General features: G+C 45.2%; 2 pseudogenes; both read right to left on the bottom strand.

Annotated features, from left to right (window-relative positions):
• Positions 1 to 3003: 3003 nt before the first annotated feature.
• On the bottom strand, positions 3004 to 4767 carry LOC142433236 (DDB1- and CUL4-associated factor 8 pseudogene; annotated as a pseudogene).
• Positions 4768 to 14146: 9379 nt separating this feature from the next.
• Positions 14147 to 15907, bottom strand: LOC142433234 (DDB1- and CUL4-associated factor 8 pseudogene; annotated as a pseudogene).
• Positions 15908 to 23854: the final 7947 nt, after the last annotated feature.

Here is a 23854-nt window from a genome sequence, read left to right as displayed (position 1 = left end):
TTTCAAACTGCTGACCAGGAGCATCACAGCCCAACACGGAACTACTATGTTATAGGATCACTTCAATCTCACCATTTGGAGGTCTTTCACTCCTTCAAATGAGAAACTATCCAAGGGATCTTGAATCTTACTGGGCTCAAAGGAGCTGTGGTTGAGTTATATTGCTCAGGTTTCAATCAGAAAAACTAACACTGGTGGTGATACACATTTAGGAAGGGACTTCAAGGAAAGAAAGAGCAAGTGCTCACAATTGCTCATTTCTTAAGTCTGCTTTTTCTGGATCAGATTTGGTTAGACATTTGTCTGCTAACCATAAGTTCAGCTTTTCGAAGCCACCAGATATTCTGCCAGAAAACAACAGGCTTCTTAATCTGATCCACGTACGGGCTGGCAAACCCACAGAGGCACTGCTGCCCTGTCCTAGAGTAGGTGATTCTTGTGAGTTGCAATGGACTCCACAGCAGGTAGTGGGTTGGTTTTGGTTCTATTCTCCCTACAGGGTCCTCACCTGTACTTAACTTGAATCCGAAACAAGCGCTAAACAGCAGCATGTGTCCTTTAATCAGCTGTTCCGGAGAATATTCACCATGAGTCAGTGTGTGCGTTTGTGCCTGCACACATGTTCCCTTGCAGGACCCTCACATCAATTCCTTGTTCCCCAGGGAGCCTCTCCTCCCTTCTGACTATAACACCCATTTGATTTTGAAATGCTTGCACATTCTAGGTTTGAAAGGATGCCTCGTCATCAAACCCTCACCAGCATGTCCCAACCGCAAGAGCGTTGCACCTACCTTGTCCCATCTAAGTTGAGATTTGCTTTCAGTTGGTATACCTGTTCTTATAGAATTGTGGGATCTTTTTACCTAGCTTTTGTAAGGCTTTGGGCTTTGCTTCAGCAACTAGAGCCTGGGATTGGCAGGGCAGTCACGAACAGCGGCAAAGTGGAGCATGCAAGGGCAAGAAGAAATCCAGGAGGAATATCTGGAACCAAGGGAAGTCACTGCTAACTCCAAGGCTCCAACTATGGTGACATCAGTTTTCTGCAGGAGAAATAGGAGCCCCGGTAGCGATGTATGCTGAGCATCGTACTTATAACTGCAAGGATATAGAGAAAGTGCTTTGCTTCTATGTTTTACAACCTCCAAGATCATATGTAAGTTCACTGTGTGTGTCAGAATTGACTTGATGCCTAAAGGGTATGAGAAATGAGCCTTCCCTCTTATGCTGCTGGTGAAGCTGTAGGACCCTATGAAGGAATGTGGAGATTTATCATGTAATTGGGGGACCCTCCTTCAGCGCACACAACCAAGGGGAGCCACCATCTAAGCAGCAGTGTTGCAGGAGCAGCAGCTGTTGACAGTCTTCCCAGTATCTACTACTCTGCCCTCTGTCTTCCAGCTCTCCTGTTGACTAAGCAATTTCTGACCCTGTCAGGAACTCTGAAGTCTTGCTTAGCTGCACTGACACAGAACACACCCACCTGAAGTCAGCTGCCTTCCCAGCAACAGGTGAGAGAGAACTGAGTGATTATTATGTACCTGCTATTGTTCCCTCCCACCCAGGTGTAAAGAGGAGTCCCAAATGATGGTTCTCTGTGACTGCTTCACAGTACTGCGAGGTTGTATGGGATTCTCGTTTGTCTTCTCAGGGGAGTTTGCTCCAACCCAATGTTCGGGCCCCAGGGAAGGTAATACTAGAGGCTACCTGGAAGTAATATCTCAGTGATTAAGAACTTTGTTTAGGTTCTCTTTCATTCAATGCCTGCATAATCTTATCAAGAAAGTCACCCACCCACTCCCAAGGGACGTGACGTGGGACCCATTTCATATATTATCATATAGAAGTTATTGTCAGGGACTAAGAAATTTAATTATGCCCTTTTTCCAATAATTCTCTGCAAATAAAGGTGTGTTCAGGGGTGTTAAGGGAAGAGCAGTTTCCACATTCAAGACACAAACACCGTGGGCAAGACAACAAATGATTATTATTGAACAGTTCTTGAGAGAGTCAGCATCCAGTATGTACATAAAACGGGCCTAATAGTTGCACAGAATTAATTTAACTGATAATTGAGCAATTTAACAACATAAAAACTTAACAACACTTTCAGGCAATGCATGGATGTCTAGTGGAATTTTTTTCTCTCAAAGGTAAAAAGCTTTATCTAAGCATCAACAACCGCATATTTCACAACAAGTTGTCTTTCAAATTAATCCAGTTGTACGTTTTCTAACAATAGGGATGCTCATAGGAGATGAAGGTCACAAGGGAACCCTTTGGGAAGTATTTCTATGTGTACTTTCAGTAATAAAACATAAAGAACATTGAAAGTGTAAGCCATGCGATTACATCAAATTTAACTTCTAATTACCCACAATGTATTCAGAGTAATCAGTATTAAGCCATGGAAACATAAGTTATAAACCTATAAACTTCCAAGCTACTTAGCTCAGGAGAATGAGTTATCTAGTTAAAGAAACTATTTACGCACCTTTTGGCAAGGGTGCAAGTGATTGACATGCATTCGTGCACATACTTTATGTCTATGGAGAAGTATAAGTACTCAAGGAGCAAAACCATGTGTTACTTTATTAGTAAAGTATTAGTATACTATATTAATATAGTGTAAACTTATTTCTGCAACTGTTGGATCAACTTCCATTAAAATCAAATTAAGCTTTAAATCAACAACTTGATGAATTTTAAAACTGATGGTTTCCAGAATGTACGAAAAGGCAGAGCCAATGAGGTTTTACATTTTTCTGAAAAAATTACGCAATTTTAGTAGTCAAACATGAGAGGACAGGCAATGGAAAAAAAGCTATCAACTGCTGATACATTTGCATCAGGAGGAAGATATGAGGAAAGAGAAAGGAGAGATGGTCTTTACTGTAACTTTTAGAAAATTGATAGAAGACAAAAGGCAAAATTTCTATTAATGTAGTGGAATTTCAAAGTCCATTGCCTGGAAGTTGACATCTAGATGGATATAAGATGATGTCTTTATGAAGTCACGCACGGCTCTGGCTCCTGGTTCCCCTCTTCTTCGGATGAATCTGAGGTGCTGGATGAATCTTCCCTTCCTTCAGCCGCGCCTCCAATACCAGCACCTCCCCAGGGACGGGGATGACCCCTCTCTGAGAGATGTCTCATGATGAACCAAAGTATGTGGGTATCAAACACGTTGCTGTTGTTCAGGCTGTCACGATCTCGTGCCACCTTGTTATTCTTAATTACCGTGTTTAACCCACTGAGATCACTGGCACCGTCCCCTGTGGGGGCCCAGACCTTGACGTCATGGTCTAGGCCACTGGACGCTAGCACAGGTAGGTAAGGATGGGGCTCCAGGCAATTCGACCCTGCGCTGTCTCCTTCCAGGAACTGGACTATCTGGCAGGATGATTTCTCCCAGAAAAAAATGTGCCCGCAATCACTACCACTCATTATAAACTCACTTTGGGGCCCATAGAAATTGACCCCCTTCACTGTGGCGCTATTCCTGTGGCCCTTGTATCTCTTAACATACTGGGCTCCTTCACTGTCATAGGAATTAAAGAGGTAAATATCATCATCGTTGTAAGTAGCAAGGAGCTCTGTGCCATCATGGCTATACACCACGCAAGTGATACACGTTGTTTGATTGCCAAGCAAATGATGGGGGCAAAATTTCTTGAGGACACCATTATTCACAATCGGGTTAATCTTTCTCTGGTCATAAATCCTAACAAACTGATCTCTTCCAGCCACGGCGAACTGATTGGCATCGGCAGGGTTCACATAAATGCTGTACAGCCCTACTTTGCTCTCCCTCTCCTTCACAACCACCACTGGAGAGGCCGGCATTCGTAATCTGAGATCAATGGTGTAGACAATGCCATCTTCACCGGAACTCAGGAACTTATAGGGGGAGTCTGGCTCCATGGCCAACTTGTGGGCGGCTCCCCCGTGCTGGGCCACACGCCTGGTTATTTCGTAATACGGCAAGGCAGCCAGCTCCCCGATGCGGACTTGCCCATCACGGCCACACGTGGCTATAACAGAATCAACAGAATTGGGGAGGAACTTGGCCTGAAAGACATTGGCTCTGTGGCCACTGTTATAGTTCAGTACCTGCTTCCCACGTGCCCAATCCCACACCAGCACCCTCAGGTCGTCACTGGAACTGGCCAACAAGGTACCACGCTTGTTAAAGTACACGGAATTGACACAACCGAAATGACCCACAAGCTCATGCTGCAGTTGGAAGCGCTGCAAAAAGGCTCTCGCACCGCAGGCCTCAGAGGCAAAGCGGGGTCTCGAACCCAGCTGGCGATCACGGAGGGCAGAAAGCACTTGCCAGCGAGGTCGGGGCAGTGGGAATGTTTCTGAGGTCACCCATTCCTCCAGGGCCCGATCCTGATCAGATAAATACTGGACCTGGTTGGTCTCAATGCACTGAAAACACGCCTCAGCCAGACCTTCGGCTTCATACTCCTCCTCCTCCCCCTGCCCTTCCTCCTCAGGCCCATCTGAGCGGTTTTCATCACTCAGCGATAAGTTCTCAAGTCTCTCTAGGCTTTCCACGACGCTGTCGTCTCTGGAGGGTACAGGACCTGTACCTTGACTCTCGGCGTTGGTGTGGTCCGGTGGGCACTGATCGTGGGCCCCCGGTTCCCCCTCTGGGGACCCTGCGCTCGCCGCCTCCGCTCCAGACATCTCTTCTGGCCTGTTGGTCAGGTTTCCAAGCAAGTCAGCTTGGTCAGCGACACGGCCTTCTGCTCCGGACATGGTGAGACAGTCTGCGGGGGGGTCAGTGGAAAAATCGTCAGAAACACGCGGAGACACAGATATGCCAACACACTACATCGTCAGAGACTCAAGGAGGCACAGAGATGCCAACACACTAGGCTAAAGGGAAGGAGAGTAATGGGACAAACCTTTTGAAACTCCTGGAGCCTCAGATGTTCAATAGAAGTTCAGGAACCTCAACGTTCATGGGAAGTATGAGGTCCCGGATGTTCAATCGAAGTACGGGAGCCCAGGATGTTCAATGGACATAGGGGAGACCCGGATGTTCAATAACAGTACGGGGGCCCGGGATGTTCAATTTAAGAATGGGAACGCACGTGGTTCAAAGGCTAAGCCCCGTCCCGATTTCTTGGGACCCCCGCTCCCTCACCCACTCTCCCATTCCAGGTGTCCCTCCTGGGACCCTCGTACCCTAATGGGCAACCATGTGTTCTGCCCCTCTGAAGACGAGCACACTGCACTTTGGGAAACATTCAACAAAAATGCTCCTTTCATTGCTCTGAAGGATTTTGCAGTGTATTACTTGGGGTGTGGAGAGGGGGCAAAAGCCATGAATGGAAAGCTCAAGTACCTGGAAATGGTCACTCCCTGGCACGGAGAGAGACAGACAGAGAGACAGAAATGCTTTCTGCAAACCAAACCGCTTTAAGGAGACCTCAAGAACCCGAGCGGATAGAATCCCAGATGTTTTGGTGGTGCAGTGCGTCAAGCATGTCAAGATCTGCCGTTTAAATCTCCGCGCTACTCTGCAAAAGAAAGATGCAGAGGCAGTTCTACCCTGTCCTGTAGAGTCGTTGTCAGTTTGTTTTTCATAGATTCCCACTTCTATGGAATCTATAGGATGGAACCGCCCATGTGGATGTCTGTCACTATAACTCTTTATGGGATAGAAATACTCATCATTCTCTGGTGGAGTGTCTAAGGGTTTTGAACTACAAACATTGTGGCAAGTATTCCAACACGTCATCCACTCTGCCACCAGGGCTCCTCCAGAATTCCATAGAGAGTTGCCAAATAAAATACACAACACTGAGGTCATTACATATTTTTTAATTTTCAGAATTTCTTTTTTTTTTAAATTTAAACATTTTATTGGGGACTCATCCAAACACAATCCATACAAACATGCATTGTGTCAAGCACATTTGTACATTTGTTTCAATCATCATACCCATGGAAAGATAAATAATAAAGAATATTAAATACCAAACCAAGCTCACTTCCATCAAGGTGATGCAGATTTATAATGAGCCAGTAGGACAGGGTATCTCTTAACCCCATGAGTTTCTGAGGCGGTATCTATATATGAGTAGAGAGCCCTGTCTTTCTTCCACAGAGCCGCTTGGTCGTTTTCAACTGCACACGTTGTAATTAGGAGCCCAAGGTACAACCACTGTACAACCAGTTCCCCAAAATATCTTGGGATATACAATAAACAAAACAAAAAATTGTTTTTATGAAATTGGTATTGTATGTTAAAAGAAGCAGCGGGACAGCATACAGGAGGTTCATCTATTTCAGGTTCCTTGTGAACTCCTAGGGCCATGCTCTTATCTCTAAATTTTCACCGTCCCTCAGAGAAACATAAAATAAGTGTTCTCTAAGGGCCTGAGAACTTGAACTCACTGTTCCTGCCTATCGAGGCCAGGCACACTGAAATAGTAAGTTTCATTGCAGTTGATCAAAAGATGGTTAAGTTTCAGCCTCAGGTAAATGTACTGCATTATGCCTTTGATTCACTATAGGGTAGAGTAAGCACCGCTAAAAGTCACGCTTGGTCTATCAGAATGCTCCCCCAATGATATAGCTTGCCATTTAGCAACTAGGCTTCATTATGATTAATTTCATGCCTCTTCACTATTGTTTTTCTATAAGCTCATTTTTTAAAAAAATACTTATATTGGGGGCGCTTACATCTCATCAAAATCCAAGCATTCATCCAGTGTGTCAAGCACATTTGCACATATGATGTCGTTATCATTTTCAAAGCATTCTTTTATTATTTGAGCCCCTGATATCAGCTCCCCATTTCTTCCCCTTCCTGCCCCTACCCTCCCTAACTCATGAACCCTTGAAAAGTTATAGATTATTATTTTCATAATTTTCATCATTATCCATCGCCCCTCACCAATTTTTCCATTTTTTGTCCTCCTGGGAAGGGGTTATAGGCTGATCCCTTTGGTCAATTCCCCTTTTCTTCCCCCCACTTTCCCCTAATCCTCCTGGTATCTCTAGTCTCATTGTTGGCCATGCGGGATTTATTTATCCTGGATTCCCTGTATTGAGGGCTCTTATCTGTAGCAGCTGGAATGACATCATCACAGTGAGGTGAAGGAAGCACCAAAGAACTAGAGGAAAGTTGTGTGTTTCATTGGTGCCCTGACTGGCTCATCTATTCCCTGTGACCACTCTGTGAGGGGATGTCCAATTGTCTACAGATGGGCATTGGGACTCCACTCCATGCCTCCCACCCCCCACAACCATTCACTTTGGGTATGGTTTTGGTTTGGTCCTTAGATGCCTAATACCTGATCCCATCCACACCTCATGATCACACAGGCTGGTGGGCTTCTTCCATGTGGGCTTTATTGCTTCTGATCTATATGGCCGCTTGATTAACTTCAAGCCTTTAAGATCCCGCATGCTATATCTTTCGATAGCCGGGAACCATCAGCTTTCTTCACCACATTTGCTTATGCACCCATGTTGTCTTTAGCGATCTTGTCAGGAAGGTGATCATCAGAGACTACCGGATTGTTAGAACGAAGTGTTCTCATGTTGAGGGAAATACTTGAGTAGAGGCACAATGCCTATCTGCAAACTTAATTCTTAACATATAGATAGGAGTACATAGTTCTATTCCCCTCTCTCTATATGTATGTACATGCCTGTATTTAGTCCTCTATAAATGTCCTTTGCCTCCTGGTTCTTTCCTCTGTTTACTTTTATGTTGCTCTTATTCCACCATCATGTTTGGTCTTCATTTGTATTTAGTAATTCCTCGCTGCTACATTAACCTTGATTAAGCCACACTAGCCATCCTACGGCCTTCCTTCCATAAATTTTAGTTCACTTGTTGTTCCCTTGCCCTCAATTTGTTTTCCCCCACCCTCTTCCTTTATCCCACCTCCCTTTCTCTAGTATCCCCCTGGAACTGTTGGTCACATTCATTTCATCTATGAATTATTTATCCCGCCTATCTTATCTAGAGAGATATACAGATATATTAATAAGTGCAAAATCCAGGTAAAACCAAATAAAACAACAAATGAAGTCAAAACCAATAATACAATAACAGCAACAAAAGCAAAATAACAACAGTGGGGTGCCACACTCTGTCTCCAGTCTATTTTTGGTAATCCCAGGGGTTTCATTACTCAGCAACCCCTGCTGCTCTGCTGCATGACCCCAGTGCCTAGCCCCAGCATGATGGGGACAGACCATGCACTATTCCTACCGTCTCCAGTGCTGTGCCTTGCAGCATCATGGTTCAGTGAGGGCCGCTGTGTCCTGTGGTGGGGTCAGCCCTATGGTTCACCTAGTACATGTCTTCTCTGAGCAGGAACATCGTCCTCGGGGCTTGGTGAGCCAGGATGTCCTCTCCTCCCTTTCCATCCCTTTGCGTTTCTCTAATGTTCTGTAATATGATGTGCCCGTTTCCCCAAGACATAGTCCCAGTTCTGTCCTCTGAAGTGCATTCTTCTGAGGGGGGGTGGTGTTCCACATAGTTGGGATTGGGGCAGGCCCTGCAGACCTCTGTATTGGTTCCCTGGTGCATGCCGGTATGTTGTATTTATGACTTGGTGCATCAGGTTGAAGCCTGATCTCTCTCTCTCGCTCGCTCGCTCTCGCTCTCTCTCTCTCTCTCTCTCTCTCTCTCTCTCTCTCTCTCTCTCTCTCTCTCTCTCTCTCTCTCTCTCTCTTTCTCTCTCTCTCCCCCTCTCTCTCCTGTGCAGATGGAAACAATACTCTCCCCTTGGGTGGCTAAGTGCCCTGCTCCCCCCCTACCCATGTCTTTTTAATTTTCTCTTTATTTCCCACTTTTAATTAGTTAGCTACCATATGTATCCCTGGATTGGCTGCCATAGTTGCTGGACCTCACCCCAGGGATGTATGTATATAATAGCTTTTCCCCTATAGCCCCCCCCCTTTTTTTCTTTTTAATCTTTCTGTAGTGGATTCATGTTGTACTTGTCCTTTTGTACTTGACTTAGTTTACTTCGCATGATTTACTCCAGTTCTTCCCATGTGGCAATGTGCTTCATTTTTCCATCGCTGCTATTGAGGGACACATAGTACTCCATTATATACCGTGGTTTTTCTTTTATCCATTAGACTGTTAATGGAAAATTGTGTTTTTTTTCCAACTCCGTGCAATTGTGAACTCTGCTGAAATGAACATTGGAGCACAGATGTCGGGCCATGGTTTGTTTCTTGCCTCTGTTGTGTATATGCCCAGTAGGGGGATTGCTGGGTCTTATGGTAGCTCAATCTCCATCGGTTTTAGATATCGCCAAATCAATTTATATAATGACTACACATACCTATAAGTCCACCACCAGTGGACAAGAGTTCTTAACTCCTCATAGCCCCTCCAACACTTGTTACTTTCTGATTTTTTTTAATTGGGCTCTCTTTGAGGGTGTTAGGTGGTATCTCATAGTTGTTTTAATTTGCATTTCTCTTATGGCTGGACATATGGAACATTTTCTGATATGTTTATTGGCCATTCAGATTTCTGCCCCTGTGAACCTTCTGTTCAGGTCTTTGCCCACCTCCTCAGTGGACATTTATATTTTTTTCTTGTTTTAAGCTAGGAGAGTATTGTAGATTTTAGTAATAAGGCCTTTGTGACATTGCTAAAGTGACATTGCTAAAGATGCTAAAGATGTTTTCCCAGTCCGTGGGCTCTTATTACTCTCTTGGTCAGATTTTTTTGATGTACACAGGTGATTTATCTTCATATGTCCCACTTCTCTATTTTTGACTCCTGTATTTGTATCTTTCCCTATTTCTGATAACCCCGTGTCAAGTTTCTCAGGCTTGTCCCAATTCCCTCATTAATGACCCTAAATGTTTGGGCTTTACCTCAAGTTCTGTGATCCAGTTTGAGTTCATTCTTGTGTATGGAGTGAGGTAAGGGTCTTTATTTAATGTTTCTTTAGCACACCTGCCTTTTAAGGACCGGCTACCAGAAGACGTCTTTTCAAATAGAATTTGGCATCTGTCACAGGCTTATGCAGACAACTTGTGTGCATAATTTTGATTTACATAAAGTCCATGAAGGCCTACACAGATTTGTTCTATACTGATTGTATAAGGAATGAAGACAATGGGTGTTGAAAATTTTCAACTAGAGATGCATGCTTTTCTGGGGTATCACGTACCATCTTCAGGAACCCTGGCAGTTATGTATTATTGCTCTTTTATATGTTAATAGTCCAGTTATTTGCATGAATTGAAGTTGTAGCAATTACATCAGCTTCTAATAGATCCCAGATGGCTTTCAAACCATAATCATAACTACCCTTCCAATTAATTATTTCTGTCTGTATATACCTGTATATGAGAACTGGAGTGCTCCTGACCCAAACCATGGATTTTTTGATCACCTCATATGCAAATGAGAGCTGGACAATAAATAAGGAAGAACTGACGCCTTCGCATTTTGGTGCTTGTGAAGGATGTCACACGTGCCTTGGACTACCAGGAACACAAATTTGTCTTGGAAGAAATACAGCCAGAATGCTACTTAGAGGTAAGGATGGGGAGTCTACATCTCGTGTACTTTGGACGTGTTAGCATGGAAGAGGACATCAAGTCTGGAAGAGTGACCAAGAAAGAGGAAGGCCTCTCAATGAGATGCAGTGACACAGTGGCTGCAACAATGAGCTATAACTCAGTAAGGATGGCGAGGACGGTGCGGGAACACCACTCCGCTGCACTAGGGTCGCTATGAGTCAGCACTGACATGATGGCACCAACCAAGTGTGTATATTAACCTAGGACACCTGGGAGATGCTGTGCTTAAGGATGTAGCTGCTAACTGATAGGTCAGATGTTAGACTCTGCCAGCTGCTCAGTAGGGCAAAGGTGTGACAGTCTGTTTCCATGAAGATATCCATGAAAAAGGCTACTGCTTCCATCTGAATACTATGCCAATTATTTTTTCTTCCTGCCTTGGGCAGCCTGTGAGGCAGTTTCCCTTGGCCTCATTGGGTCTGAATTAAAAATGACTAGATGGCAATCTCACTCACTGCTACTGAGTTGGTTTCCACTCACAGGGACCCCATAGGGCAGGGTTTACCTGGCCTGTGTTTACCGGAGTAGAGAGGCCCTTTTCCCTTGGAGCAGCTACTGGTTTCAAACTGCTGACCAGGAGCATCACAGCCCAACACAGAACTACTATGTTATAGGATCATTTTAACCCCACCTTTTGGAGGTCTTTCACTCCTTCAAATGAGAAACTATCCAAGGGATCTTGAATCTTACTGGGCTCAAAGGAGCTGTGGTTGAGTTATATTGCTCAGGTTTCAATCAGAAAAACTAACACTGGTGGTGATACACATTTAGCAAGGGACTTCAAGAAAAGAAAGAGCAAGTGCTCACAATTGCTCATTTCTTAAGTCTGCTTTTTATGGATCAGATTTGGTTAGACATTTGTCTGCTAACCATAAGTTCAGCTTTTCGAAGCCACCAGATAATCTGCCAGAAAACAACAGGCTTCTTAATCTGATCCACTTACGGGCTCTAAAATCCATAGGCGCACTGCTGCCCTGTCCTACAGTATACGGTTCCTATGTGTGGGAATGGACTCCACAGCAGGTAGTGGATTGCTTTTAGTTCTATTCCCCCTACTGGGTCCTCACCTGTACTTACCTTGAATCCAGAACAATCGCTAAACAGCAGCATGTGTCCTTTGATCAGCTCTTCCGGAGAATATTCACCATGAGTCAGTGTGTGTGTTTGTGCCTGCACACATGTTCCCTTTCAGAACCCTCACATCAATTCCTTGTCCTCCAGGGAGCCTCTCCTCCCTTCTGACTATAACACCCATTTGATTTTGAAATGCTTGCACATCCTAGGTTTGAAGGGATGCCTCGTCATCAAATCCTCACCACCATCCCCCTACCGAAAAAGTTTTGCATCTACCTTGTCCCATCTAAGGTGAGATTTGCTTTCAGTTGACACACCTGATCATATAAAATTGAGGGACCTTGATACTTAGCTTTTGTAAGGCTTTGGGCTTTGCTTGAGCAACTAGGGGCTGAGATTGGCAGAGTAGTCATAAACAGGGGCAAAGTGAGGCATGCAGGAGCAAGCTGAAACCAAGGAGGACTACCTGGAACCAAGGGAAGTCACTGCTAACTCCAAGGCTCCAACTATGGTGACATCAGTTTTCTGCAGGAGTAAAAGGAGCCCTGGTAGTGCTGTATGCTGAGCATTGTACTTATAACTGCAAGGATATAGAGAAAGCGCTTTGCTTCTGTTTTACAGCCTCCAAAATCATATGCAAGTTCACTGTGTGTGTCAGAATTGACTTGATGCCTAAAGGGTATGAGAAGTGAGCCCTTTCTTATGCTGCTGGTGAAGCTGTAGGACCCTATGAAGGAGTGTGGAGATTTGTCATGTAATTGGGGGACCCTCCTTCAGCGCACACAACCAAGGGGAGCCACCATCTAAGCAGCAGTGTTGCAGGAGCAGCAGCTGTTGACAGTCTTCCCAGTATCTACTACTCTGCCCTCTGTCTTCCAGATCTCCTGTTGACTAAGAAATTTGTGACCCTGTCAGGAACTCTGAAGTCTTGCTTAGCTTCAATGACACAGAACACACCCATCGGAGGCCAGCTGCCTTCCCAGCAACAGATGAAAGAGAACTGAACATAATATGTACCTGCCACCCAGTTGTCAGCAGAAGTCCCAAATGATGGTTCTCCGTGATTGCTTCATGGCACTGCTACGTTGTATGGGATTCTAGTTTGTCTTCTCATGGTGTTTTGTTCAACACAATGTTCAACCCCCAGGATAGGGAATACTCAAGGCTCCCAGGGAGTAGCATCTCTTTGAGTAAGGATTTTGGTTAGGTTCTATTTTGTCCCAGTGCCTGCCTAATTTTATTAAGAAAATTCCCCACCCACTCCCAAGGGTTGTTACGTAGGACCCATAGCATATATTATCAGATAGAAGTCTTTGTCAAGGCCTAAGAAATTTTATTATGTCCTCTTTCCCAAGAAATTCTCTGCAAAGAAAGGTGTGTTCAGGGGTGTTAAGAGAAGGTCAGCTTCCACATTCAATGACACAATCACCAAGGACAAACAACAAATGATTATTATTGAACAGCTCTTGTGTTAGCCAGTACCCAGCATTTACAAAAAATGGTCCCAATAGTTACACAATATTAACTGCTAACTTAGCAATTTTACAACATAAAAGCTTAACACTTTCAAGCAATGCTTGCATGCCTAGTGGAAATTTTTTTTCTATCAAAGATAGCAAACAGCTTTATCTAAGCATCAACAATCGCATATTGCTACAGCAAGTTGCCTTTCAAGTTAATCCAGTTGTATGTTTTCTAACAATAGGGACGTTTATAGGAAATAAAGTTCCCAAGGGCACTGACTGGGAAGTATTTCTATGTGTACTTTCAGTAATAAAACATAAAGAGCATCAAAAGTCTAAGCAATGTGATTGCATCATATTTATCTTCTAGTTACATACAATGTATTAAGAGTAATCAGTATTAACCAACGGAAACATAAATTATAAACCTAAAAACTTCCTAGCTATTTAGCTCAGGAAAATGAATCATCTGGTTAAGGAAATTATTGATTCACCTTTAGCATGGGTGCGAATGATTGACACTGTGTGTGTGTGCCTGTTATTTATGAATGGAGTAGTGTAAGTACTCAATGAGCAAAACCATGTGTTACTTTATTAATATAGCGTAAACGTTTTTCTGCAATTCTTGGATCAACTGCCATTAAAGTCAAATTAAGCTTTAAATCAACAACTTAAGATGAATTTTAAAACCGATGGTTTCCAGAATTTGAGAAAAGGCAGAGCCAATGAAGTTCTACATTTTTCTTAAAAATTTCGCACTTTTAGTACTCATCCATGAGAGGACAGGCGATGGAAAAAAAAGGCGTATCAACTGATTATATATTTGCATCAGGAGTAAGAAACCATGTAAAATGAAGGGAATCAAGAAGGAAAATATTAGGGAAGAGAAAGGAGAGATGGTCTTTACTGTAACTTTTAGAAAATGGATAGAAGACAAAAGGCAAAAATCTATTAGTGTAGTGGAATTTCAAAGTCCACTGCCTGGAAGTTGACATCTAGATGGAGAAAAGATGGTGTCTTTATGAAGGCACGCATGGCTCTGGCTCCTGGTTCCCCTCTTCTTCGGATGAATCTGAGGTGTTGGATGAATCTTCCCTTCCTTCAGCCGCGCTTCCAATACCAGCACCTCCCCAGGGACGGGGATGACCCCTGTCTGAGAGATGTCTCATGATGAACCAAAGTATGTGGGTATCAAACACGTTGCTGTTGTTCAGGCTGTCACGATCTCGTGCCACCTTGTTATTCTTAATTACCGTGTTTAACCCACTGAGATCACTGGCACCTTCTCCTGTGGGCGCCCAGACTTTGACTTCATGGTCTAGGCCACTGGACGCCAGCACAGGTAGGTAAGGATGGGGCTCCAGGCAATTCGACCCTGCGCTGTCTCCTTCCAGGAACTGGACTATCTGGCAGGATGATTTCTCCCAGAAAAAGATGTGCCCGCAATCACTACCACTCATTATAAACTCACTTTGGGGCCCATAGAAATTGACCCCCTTCACTGTGGCGCTATTCCTGTGGCCCTTGTATCTCTTAACATACTGGGCTCCTTCACTGTCATAGGAATTAAAGAGGTAAATATCATCATCATTGTAAGTAGCAAGGAGCTCTGTGCCATCATGGCTATACACCACGCAAGTGATACACGTTGTTTGATTGCCAAGCAAATGATGGGGGCAAAATTTCTTGAGGACACCATTATTCACAATCGGGTTAATCTTTCTCTGGTCATAAATCCTAACAAACTGATCTCTTCCAGCCACGGCGAACTGATTGGCATCGGCAGGGTTCACATAAATGCTGTACAGCCCTACTTTGCTCTCCCTGTCTCTTACAACCACCACTGGAGAGGCCGGCAGTCGTAATCTGAGATCAATGGTGAAGACCATGCCATCTTCACCGGAACTCAGGAACCTGTAAGGGGAGTCTGGTTCCATGGCCAAATTGTGGGCGGCTCCCCTGTGCTGGGCCACATGCCTGGTTATTTCGTAATACGGCATGGAGGCCAGCTCTGCGATTAGTACTTGCCCATCACGGCCACACGTGGCTATAAGAGAGTCATCAGAGTTGGGGAGGAACTTGGCCTGAAAGACATTGGCTCTGTGGCCACTGTTATAGTTCAGTACCTGCTTCCCACGTGCCCAATCCCACACCAGCACCCTCAGATCGTCACTGGAACTGGCCAGCAAGGTGCCACGCTGGTTAAAGTACACGGAATTGACACAACCGAAATGACCCACAAGCTCATGCTGCAGTTGGAAGCGCTGCAAAAAAGCTCTCGCCCCGCGGGCCTCAGAGACAAAGTGGGGTCTCGAACCCAGCTGGCGATCACGGAGGGCAGAAAGCACTTGCCAGCGAGGCTGGGGTAGTGGGGATGTTTCTGAGGTCACCCACTGCTCCAGGGCTCGATCCTGATCAGATACACACGGGACCTGGTCAGTCTCAATGTACTGAAAACACCCCTCAGCCAGCCCTTCAGCTTCATACTCCTCCTCCCCCTGCCCTTCCTCCTCAGGCCCATCTGAGCGGTTTTCATCACTCAGCGATAAGTTCTCAAGTCCCTCTAGGCTTTCCACGACGCTGTCTTCTCTCAAGAGTACGGGATCTGTACCTTGACTCTCGGCGTTAGTGTGGTCGGGTGGGCGCCGATCTTGGACCCCCTGTTCCCCCTCTGAGGACCCTGCGTTCTCCGCCTCCGCTCCAGACATCTCTTCTGGGCTGCTGGACAGGCTTGGAAGCAAGTCAGCTTGGTCAGCGACACGGCCTTCTGCTCCGGACATGGTGAGACAGTCTGCAGGCGGATCAGTGGAAAAATCGTCAGAAACACGCGGAGACAGAGATGCCAACACTCTAGGCTAAAGGGAAGGAGAGTAATGGGACAAACCTTTCAAACTCCTAGAGCCTGGGATGTTCAATGGAAGTTAATAAATGTCTATACACTGTCAATGGAATTACGGAGCCCAGGATTATCAATGGAAGTACGGAGCCCAGGATTATCAATGGAAGTACGGGAGCCGCGGATGTTCAATGAAAGTTCCGGAGCCCCGGATGTTCAATGAAAGTTCCGGAGCCCCGGATGTTCAATGAAAGTTCCGGAGCCCCGGATGTTCAATGAAAGTTCCGGAGCCCCGGATGTTCAATGAAAGTTCCGGAGCCCCGGATGTTCAATGAAAGTTCCGGAGCCCCGGATGTTCAATGAAATTTCCGGAGACCCGGATGTTCAATAGCAGTATGGCGGCCCGGGATGTTCAATTCAAGAACAGGAATGTACGTGGTTCAAAGGCTAAGCCTCATTTCCGGTTTCATGGAACCCCCGCTCCCATGCCCGCTGTCTCAGGCCAGGTGTCCCTCCTGGGACCCTTATACCCTAATGGGTAACCCTGTGTTCTGCCCCTCTGAAGAAGAGCACACTGCACTTTGGGAAACATTCTTCCCAGAGAACCATCAGCAAAAATGCTCCTTTCATTGCTATGCGTGATTGTACAGTGTATTACGTGGGAGTGGGGGGCGGGAGCAAAAGCCACGATAGGAAAGCTAAAGTACCTGGAAATGGTCACTTCCTGTGACGGACAGAGAGAGAGCGACAGAAATTCTTTCTGCAAACCAAACCGCTTAAAGGAGACCTGGAGAACTCTAACGGATAGAATCCCACATGCATTGGTGGTGCAGTGCATTGAGCATTTCAAGGGCAGCAGTTTGAATCTCCATGCTACTCTGCAAAAGAAAGACGAGGCTTTCTATTCCTGAAAGGTTAATAGTCTGGGAAACCCACGGGGGCAGTTTTATCCTGTCTTGTAGTATCGTTGTGAGTTAGTTTTTCAGATTCTCACTTCTATGGAGTGTGGATAGGATTGAACAGCCCATGTGGGTGTCTGCCACTGTAACTCTTTATGGGATACAAAGCCTGGTCTTTCTCTGGTGGCGTGGCTAAGGGTTTTGAACTACAGACATTGTGGCAAGTAGCCCAGCAGGTCACCCACTCTGCCACCAGGGCTTCACCAGGGTTCCCCAGAATTCCTATAGAGAGTTGCCAAATAAAATGCACAACACTGAGGTCATTACATATTTTTTTAAGTTTCACAATTTCTTTTGTTTTAATTTAAATTATTTTATTGGGGCTCATACAAATGCAATCCATATAAACATCCTTTGTGTCAACCACATTTGTACATTTGTTTCAATCCTCATATTCATGGAAAGATAAACATTAAGGAATATTTAGTACCAAACCAAACTCACTGTCATCAAGTTGATGCAGATTTATGATGAGCATGTAGGACAGGGTAGATCTGCCCCCGTGAGTTTCTGAGGCTGTATCTCTTTATGAGCAGAGAGCCCTGTCTTTCTCCCACAGAGCCGCTTGGTCGTTTTCAACTGCACACTTTGTCATGAGGAGGCCAAGGCACAACCACTACACCATTAGGACTCTTATTTTTGTTGTACCAGGTCCCCAAAATATCTTGGGACATGCAATAAACAAAACAAACCAAAAAATTTATCTTTATTAAATTGATATTTTATGTTAAATGAAGCAGCAGGAAATGAGACAGGAGGTTCATCTACTTCAGGCTCATAGTGAGCTCTAAGAACCATACACTTATCTCTGAACTTTCACTGTCCCTAAAGAAACAGAAAGTAAGTCTTCTCTAAGGGCTGAGACCTTAAACTCAATATCCCTGCCTCTCAAGGCCAGGCATGCTGAAATAGTAAGTTTCATTGAAGTTGATCAAAAGATGGCTGAGATTCAGCCTCAGGTAAATATACTGCATTTTGCCTTTGATTCACTACAGGGTAGATTAAGCACCACTGAAGGTCCCGCTTGGGCTATCAGAATGCTCCCGCAATGGTTTGACTTGCCATTTAGCAATTAGGCTCCATTATGATTACTTTTCATGCCTCTTCGCTATCCTTTTCCGCACCTGCCCTTAAAAAAAAAACTTGGATTGGGGCTTCTTACATCTCCTCATAATCCATGCATTCATAGTGTGTCAAGCACATTTGCACATATGCTGCCGTGAACATTTTCAAAGCATTCTCTTCCTATTTGAGCCCCTGATATCAGCTCCCCATTTCTTCCCCCTCCTGCCTCTGACCGCCCTCCCTCATGAACCTTTGAAAAGTTATACATTATTATTTTCATATTTTCATGATCATCCGTTGCCCCTCACCACTTTTCCATTGTTCATCCTCCTGGGAAGGGGTTATAGGCTGATCCCTTTGATCAATTCCCCTTTTCTTCCCCCACCTTCCCCTAATCCTCCTGGTTTCTATACTCTCATTGTTGGCCCTGTGGAGTTTATCTATCCTGGATTCCCTGTGTTGAGGGCTCTTATATGTAGCAGTGTGCATGCTCTGGTCTAATCTTATTTGTAAGATAGAATTGACACCACGATAGTGAGGTGAAGGAGGCATCAAAGAACTAGAGGAAAGTTATGGGTTTCATTGGTGCCATACTGCACCCTGACTGGCTCATCTTTTCGCTGTGACCCCTCTGTGCGAGGATGTCCAATTGTCTACAGATGGGCATTGGGACTCCACTCCATGCCTCCCCACGCACCTATTCACCTTGCTATGATTTTGTTCTGGGTCTTAGATGCCTGATACATGATCCCATCCATACCTCATGCTGGTGTGCTTCTTCCATGTGGGCTTTATTGCTTCTGATCTATATGGCTGCTTGATTATCTTCAAGCCTTTAAGCCACCACATGCTATATCTTTTGATAGCTAGGCACCATCAGCTTTCTTCACCACATTTGTTTATGCACCCATGTTGTCTTCAGCGTTCGTGTCAGGAAGGTGAACATCATAGACAGCTAGATTTTTAGAACAAAGTTTTCTCGTGTTGAGGGAGTATTTGAGTCAACGCACAATGTCCATCTGCAAACTTAATTCTTAGCTTATAGATAGGAGTACATAGGAGTACATAGTTCTATTCCCCTCTCGATATATATATATATATATATATATAACACATGCCTGTATTTAGGCCTCTATAATTGTCCTTTGCCTCCTGGTTCTTTCCTCTGCTTACTTTTACTTTCCTCTTGTTCCAACATCATGTTTGGCCTTCATTCGGATTTAGTAATTCCTTGCTGGTACATTAATCTTGATTAAGCCACACTAGCCATCCTTCGCCCTTCCTCCCATAGATTTTAGTTCACTTGTTTTCCCTTGTCCCTCAATTTGTTTTCCCCCACCCCCTTCCTTTATCCCACCTCTCCTTCTCTTATATCCCCCTGGAACTGTTGGTCTCAATCATTTCATCTCTGAATTATTTATCCCACCTATCTTATCTAGATAGATATGCAGATATATTAATAAGTGCAAAAACCAGGTAAAGCCAAATAAAACAACAAATGAAGTCAAAACCAATAAAACAATAACAACAACAAAAACAAAATAACAACAATGGGGCGCCACATTCTGTCTCCAAATTCTATTTTTGTTATCCCCGGGGTTTCATCACTCAGCTCCCCCTGATGCTCTGTTGCATGCCCTCAGTGCCTCGCTCCAGAGGGATGGGGACAGACCGTGGACTATTCCTACACTGTCTCCATTGCTTTCCCCCACAGCACCATGGTTCAATGAGGGTCTCCATGTCATGTGGTGCGGCCGGCCCTATGGTCCTCCCCGTGCATTAGCTGCTCTGAGCAGGAACATCATCCTCAGGGAGTGGTGGGCCAGGATGTCTTCTCCTCCCTCCGCACCTGGTACACCTAGGAGGCCAGGACACCGGGATTGGTCTAATCTACGCCCGGTGGGCTTAATTCTACCAATGGGGCCAACCAGTACTGTCAAACATGCTTCCCATCCTCAATTCTACACAAGGCTCTAATAAGGAGACCACTATTTTTCCCAATGTGCTCTGCCTTCCCTCAGGCCATGCTGCTCTCTCTCTCTCTGTCTCTCTGTCTCTCTGTCTCTCTCTCTCTCTGGCCCAGGTTGCCAGGTGTGGGGGATACAGGCAGGTGTTCATTACTGCAAAACCTGAAACTTCTTCTATCCTTTATAAAAACGCACTTGGACTACAAAGCAGACTTCGGTGTGAATTTCTGATGTGAAGCCAAGAATTGAGATATTTCCCACCCGAAGAATCTAACATTCTGATGACCTGACTCAAATATTGAGGTAAGCCAGCTCAGGAGATTTTCCTGACTTTTCGTGCACCTTCTGTATTTTAACCTCACCACCCTCAGGAGACGGCACATAGTTGGAAAGAATGCCCTTTTGGACCTTTCCCACTACGATGTGACTGCAGTTGTTGCCAGGACCTGCTCTTTGTGGCCACTCATAAAGTATTGTGGGATTCTTGTCTGTTTTTCTATCTGTGCTCCCTATTTTTAGGTGGGGCTACAGGTCTGCCTTTCTGTGTTCCTTGGGGCTGGCATGTACTTCCTAGCCTCATTTCCTGGGATGGGGTGGAAACACTGCAGCCTGCAGTGTTGGGGAATTTCTATCCCCAACGCCTTTTTGAGTTTCAGTGGTCTGCTTTGCATCCCGCCCAGCTAGACGGCTGCACAGGAGCAGACATAAAAACTTTTAGTCTCTGCAGGATTCTATTTCCCATCACTGCCCTCCCTCACCCCTCACCCCCGCCCCCCATGACTCTGGACTAAGCCCCAGGCAGTGGCCACCATCTCCTGGACATGTGACCCTTCACTCCTGACAAAATGGCACCACCCAGTGTCTGCTGCCATTTGTGTTGCAGGCCACAGAGATCACGACCCTGGCCTAGTTGCTGTCCACCGCTCCAAACATGAGGGTGGAGGGTGCTGAATGGGTTGGCTGTTTGGTCCTGGGAAATAGACCCACCTAGTCCCCAGGGGTCAGACCCTCCTTTCCCTTTTGTTTTCTCCTTGTTGTAAAAACAAGCTGCTTTAGTGTTCTGCAAGTGCGCTACTTTGGGGCTTTTTTTTTTTTTCTTTCTACAAGCTGGGTTTCCATTGCTGAAACCCTGTGCAAAGGCATCCTAAAGCCAAGCTCCTGAATAACTGTTCACTTCCTCTCCAAAGGCTGTCAGCAGTACTGCCTTCAGTACATTCCTGGGACCGCTCAGGGTACAGCTCTGCAATGACAGTAAGAGTCCAGCTAAGGATCCCAATTTCCCTAAAAGGTTCCCTGAGCCAATCGACAGGTTTCTCCACCCCGTCACAGGTTCAGAAGACCATTCATGCCAGCAGGCACCTTTGAAGGCTAGTGGAAGACAACTCCAAGCAGGGTTTCATCTTCAAGAGCCGGTCAACTACTCGTGTGTGTGATTCCCTCCATAGGCTCTGGACGGTCAACCAAGCTAATGACCATTTCTTACTGTCTACAAAACAGTCGAGGCCCAGTTTGCGGGCAGACTGGGTCCCTGACCCTTCCCTCAGAGAGGGCTACCTTCTCAAAGGCCCACATTCAAAGCACCCTACTGACCTTGAAAGATTAAGTGCTCATGACTGCTCTGTTTTATTCTCTAGATGGGATTGGAGGATCTGTCCCCATTATATCCTGTCCTTACCTTCTTCTTTGGATGTTGCATACCATTCTTGGGGGAAACCGTGTGAGTTGTAGCACCCAGACGCCTCAGAAGCAAAGCATACAGATAAGCACCCATGAGAGCTGTTAGAGGGTGTTTCACTGCTACCCCAGGGCAGATAAGTGCTCCACACAAAACCCTACCTCAGACCCATCACAGCCATTAAGTCAGTAACTGCTTTTACCCCATTCCTGTGTTTAAAGTGAACTAGCACCCATGCCTGTCAATGCTATGATTTCCTTTTTCCTGTACTTCCAGTGACACTAAGCCCCACCTCCACAGGCACTGTCATCTCACAGCCTTACCCTTGTCTCACTTAAATTGTCTACCTGTTTTGTTTCTTCCAGAAGTTCTTAGGTTAACAATATCCTGAACTAAGTGTGCCAGCTCCAGGATCACAAGCGCCTGAACCACCCCAACCTCATCCATGTGGGCCTGCAGTGGACAATCCCTTCCCCCAGAGTAAGAAGGCTGTGGACCCGAATCCTCACTCTGTGTTTCACTTGCCAGCAAGAAGTAGCTAAAGATTTTGTTGCCCGGTTCCCCAAATATTTGGGTCCATATCCCTTCAGTGGGGAAATGTTACATAGCAGAACAGGGACCAGGGTGTCCACCAGGCATGCGTCAATTCAGGCCACAAGCAAGGGGGGTTTGTACAACAAGATTGCTGGTATGTGTGTGTATTAGAGAGGGTTCTCTAGAGAAACAAACCTAAAACACTTATGATTTATATATATATATATATATATATATATATATATATATATATATATATATATATATATATATATATATATATATATATATAATGTTATATTCGTTTGATGTATATAACAGCTAATTACTCCACACTGTGGTACAGAGGACTCAGTTCAACTTGCTTCCATAAAACAGTTAATATACTGGAAGTCCTTCAACGCAAGAGGGTTGCTCAGTCCAAGGTCACAGAATCAGACAGCTGAGTCTTCCATAATACAATGCAGGCAGTCTGGCCATGGGCAGCACACAGCAGGGAAGATCACCAACAGTCACCCTGATGACAGGATCCAACAGTCCCAATCTCAAGCGATGTATACACCAGCAGTGTGGCAAAGCAGGGCTCGAAGGAACCTCAAGCTATAGCGACATGATCCACGGGTTGGCAGTCCCAAAGGTAGTGTAGCTCACAAGTTGAAGCAGAGATCTAAGACAACTGCACACTGATCCAATCACCAGAGCGCAAGAGAGAGATGCCCTCCCCCCCCGAGCCATTTATCTCTTTGTCCTCCAATCAAACTGAGACCTTATTAATCCCACATATACTGATTGGCAAGGTTGGTATAATAAACTTACCTATCACAACCTGAATTGGCCCAATATAGGCCAGGTGGGCTTAATTCAGGCATTAGGCTCAACCAGTGCCATTGACAATGTCTCCCAGCCACAGCGCCCAAAAGGCTGGAACCAGGAGACCACCAACCCCACCCTACACTCTGCCTTCCACCCAGCCCTGCTGTCTCTCTCTCTCTCTTCCTCCCTCGTTCCCTCACTCCCCCCACCTTTGGCCACGTGTGTGCAGCACAGTCCCAAGATCAAGATTTTAAAACTTGAAACTTCTATCCTTTATAAAAAAATCACTTGGGTCACAAAGCAGGCTATGGTGTGAATTTCTTTCTGGTGCGAAGCCAAGAGTCAAGGTATTTCCAACCAGAGGAATCTAACAAAACTCCTTTCTCCCTTAGAGGGGCTGTGGGTTTCAGACTGCTGGCCAGGAAGATCACGTCCCAACATATAATTAAGCCATTTAATCAGTCTAACCCCGCCTTTTGGAAGCATTTCACTTCTTCAAATGTTAAACTATCCAAGGGATCTTGAATCTTACTGGGTTCAAAGCAGCTGTGTTTGAGTTCTATTGCTCAGGGTCTAATAAAAAAAAAACTAACACTGGTGGTGATAGACATTTAACATGGGACTTCAAGAAAAGAAAGAACAAATGCCCACAATTGCTCATTTCTTAAGTCTGCTTTGTCTGGATCAGACTTGGTTAGACATTTGGCTGCTAACCATAAGGTCAGCTGTTTGAAGCCACCAGATACTCTGCCATAGAACAAGGCTTTCTAATCTGATCCACGTACAGGCTGGGAAACCCACAGGGGCACTGCTGCCCTTCCCTATAGCACATGGTTCCCATGAGTTGCAATGGACTCAACAGCAGGTAGTGGGTTGCT

The sequence above is a fragment of the Tenrec ecaudatus genome, chromosome X (genome assembly GCF_050624435.1).
Source record: "Tenrec ecaudatus isolate mTenEca1 chromosome X, mTenEca1.hap1, whole genome shotgun sequence".
NCBI lineage: Eukaryota > Metazoa > Chordata > Mammalia > Afrosoricida > Tenrecidae > Tenrec > Tenrec ecaudatus.
Note: the sequence above shows the minus strand (reverse complement) of the source record. Positions and strands in the feature narration are given on the sequence as shown.